Raw genomic sequence first — 3,291 nt, forward strand, 5'->3', positions numbered from 1 at the left:
AGCTACTCAGGAGGCTGAGGCAGGAGAATCACTTGAACCCAGGAGGCAGATGTTGCAGTGAGCCGAGATCGCACCACTACACTCCAACCTGGGCAACATAGTGAGACTCTGTCTCAAAAAATAAATAAATAAAATTACCAAGTGCCATAGCAACCCACTCTGGTATACTACTCAATTAGACTAGGTAACCTGTTGGGGGCATATGGAAATAATGCCATTTAAGACCCAAGGGCAGCTTTGGAATACTAACTCTAGTTTTCTCTGTCTAACCACTCCATTGTCCCTTGTTTCTGGGATAAGTGGGGAAATGAACCCCCCTCAGGTTTATCTTCAACCTCTCCTATATACATCCTGTCCACCTGCCAGGATTCTTAGTTGCAGACAACAGGATCTGCTAATCTAGGCATAAAATGCATATCAAAATATGCTAGGCAGATACTCTGAGAGGACCAAAGAATGGACCTATATACTGTAGTCCCAGGATCAAAGCATTGAGAGAAAATACAGTCTGGGAAAACACACAATTATATCGCAAATCCTGCGAAAACACAAGTCTGGGAAAACACAAATTATATCGCAAATCCAATTATATCACAAATCCAACACTCAGATCCTTTGACACTGGATGCCAAAAACTCCACCACAGCTGAAGATCAAATGCCTCAACCCCTGAACTTTCCAGATGATCCCCTCTTCCCACATGCAACCACCAACTCCTGTTGCTGCCTCCAAGTTGAACACTGATGCTAAGAAATTGGGTCACATGCAGAACTCTAAAGGCAAGGAAATCTGAGATGCATAGTTTTTAAATTTCCAACTACTTTTATCCAGAAAAGTAAGCTAGAAAGTGGTTACAATGGATGTGAAGTGACCTAATCTGCAGTATGTGTTGTAGTTTCCTATTCCAAACCCCAAGGCTAGAGAAGGGAGATCAGGACACAAGAATATGCTACCCCACATTCACTTCTCCTACTCTTCCTACAATCTCATGAGCTTTCTACTAATGAAGTGAGTGGCTTTCTACTTTCACTCTTGTATGTATTTGAGTAGTACATATCTACATTTTTTTATTCATGTATTTATTCCACAGTCAAAATAAATCATAATTTAAAGCTATAACATTTTTAAAAGATAAAGGACAATTTGTGGCACAGCTGCATTAACAAAACAGACACCGGTCTAAAGTGCAACACTAAACAGGTGTTCTCTGTTCCCATGGTGGAGTAAATACACACAATTACACATAAGATTTCACTGAAGATAGGAGACGAGGCAAATAACCCTTTGAAATTAACTGCCCAACGAATAGAGGCAGGCTACATTAATTTAACATTTTACTGCAAAATGGAAAAAATCCCCGAGGTGACTAACTCAAACCCCTCATTTCATGCACATGACCTTGGCTTCTGTGTTCTTTCCACAGCCACATCCAAATCCAGGAAGTCTTCTGCACCCCATGCTCAAAAATGCAACCTCAAGTCCCTGAGGTCCTCAGCACAGACTGACGTTGACAAGCCTGTGTGCAGCCTTCATCCAGAACCTCCAGGGAAATCAGGAGCACAAACACAGAGCAAAGCGCCATTTCTTTAAACAATGGCTTTAACGGTCAAATGAGCTCTGACAAGCCATATGAATTTCATAAACAAACCAAAACATCATCTTCATATCTTCCTATTTTTCTTGCAAAAATATTAAGCCATCGAAGTAAAAAAAAATTTTTTTTAATTTAACAATGAAAAAGGAAATTCAAAGGGTTTATGCCACAAAACAAACCAGTCCTCTGCAGCCTAACTCATTTGTTTTTAGGCTATGAAGCCATGTAGAGGGCGATCAGGCAGTAGATGGTCCCTCCCACAGTCAGCGCCATGGTGGTCCGGTAAAGCATTTGGTCAGGCAGGCCTCGTTTCAGGTAGACGGGCACACCATCAGTTTTCTGGAAAAACTTCTGAAGCTCTGGAACTCTGTTTTTCCCAGCATAATCATACACTGTGGAATCGGAGGTCAGTTTAGTTGGTGTGGCAAATATGATAGGTGGTGCTTCTGTGGAAACCATAGGCTTTAATCCCTGCGGGCTATAGGCCTCCGAAGCCCACGCTCCCGCCAACTTCTGCGTGAAGCCACTAAATTTGTAGTACATGATGCCCAGAGTCCAGCTTCCTGCTGATATCTACATTTCTTTTTTTGTTTGTTTGTTTGTTTTTGTTTGAGACGGAGTCTGCTCTGTCGCCCAGGCTGGAGTGCAGTGGCCAGATCTCGGCTCACTGCAAGCTCCGCCTCCCGGGTTCACGCCATTCTCCTGCCTCAGCCTCCTGAGTAGCTGGGACTACAGGCGCCCGCCACCACGCCCGGCTCATTTTTTGTATTTTTAGTAGAGACGGGGTTTCACCGTGTTAGCCAGGATGGTCTCCATCTCCTGACCTCGCGATCCGCCCGCCTCGGCCTCCCAAAGTGCTGGGATTACAGGCGTGAGCCACCGCGCCCGGCCCAGTATCTACATTTCTTGAGGGCACTGAGTCTTAGTGGTGGATGAAGCATTTGAGGGTAGGGTTCAGTGGAAGAATAACCTGAAGCACATATCCACATGCAAATGATTTATGAAGGAAATTTTCTTGAAATAAACTGATAAAAAATACAGGAACAGAGCAGATGGATAAGAAAGTAGGAGAAGGTTTGCAAGATTGCAATTGAGACAGTCTTTAGGACAACCACAGCCTAATCCTGTGGGGTAACTCTGAAGTATGGTGCCTTAGAGTTTGTCCCAATCGGAGACAAAGGGGCTTGACTTTCACAGTAGTGCATTCTTCAGCTGTTGGCTAAGAGCTTTCCCAGGAGGGTGGAAACATCTAAGTAGTTCTAACTCTCTGTACTTGTCAGAAAAACTGACTTCAGGAGTCCAGTGACCCTCCTCCAACTGGTGGGTGGGAAGGAGGAGGTTGAAAGCAAAAGTTGGCATTGAAGTTGACAGAGGGGTATACAGAAACAATTTTTTTTTTAATTACAAAGGAGGAGACCTAGAGGAAGCACGATGGACAGTGTCCACTCTAGGTTATGTGCTCATTACCATGAAGTCCCTGGGCCTGGGTTTTAATATGCATCCTGGTATAGTAACTTGGCATTCAATGTCTATTCCACCCTCCTCGGTTGTGCCCTCTTGTTCTGCAGTGGCTGGAAAACAAAAACTACATTTCCCAGGCTTCCTTGCAATTAGAATCCTAGATGTGATTTAAAGTCAGGCAATCGGATACTTCGATGCAAAATTTAGAAGGTGAGAGTGACACAAAGGCTGAGATT

At 43.8% G+C, this 3,291-nt stretch overlaps 1 pseudogene across 1 annotated transcript; it reads right to left on the reverse strand.

Moving 5' to 3' along the window:
* Positions 1–1,702: 1,702 nt before the first annotated feature.
* Positions 1,703–2,414, reverse strand: LOC707203 (cytochrome c oxidase subunit 7A2-like, mitochondrial pseudogene; annotated as a pseudogene). Its single transcript, XR_013413161.1, has one exon. The product of XR_013413161.1 is annotated as a cytochrome c oxidase subunit 7A2-like, mitochondrial pseudogene (transcript).
* Between the last annotated feature and the right edge of the window lie 877 nt (positions 2,415–3,291).

This window comes from Macaca mulatta, chromosome X, assembly GCF_049350105.2.
Source record: "Macaca mulatta isolate MMU2019108-1 chromosome X, T2T-MMU8v2.0, whole genome shotgun sequence".
NCBI lineage: Eukaryota > Metazoa > Chordata > Mammalia > Primates > Cercopithecidae > Macaca > Macaca mulatta.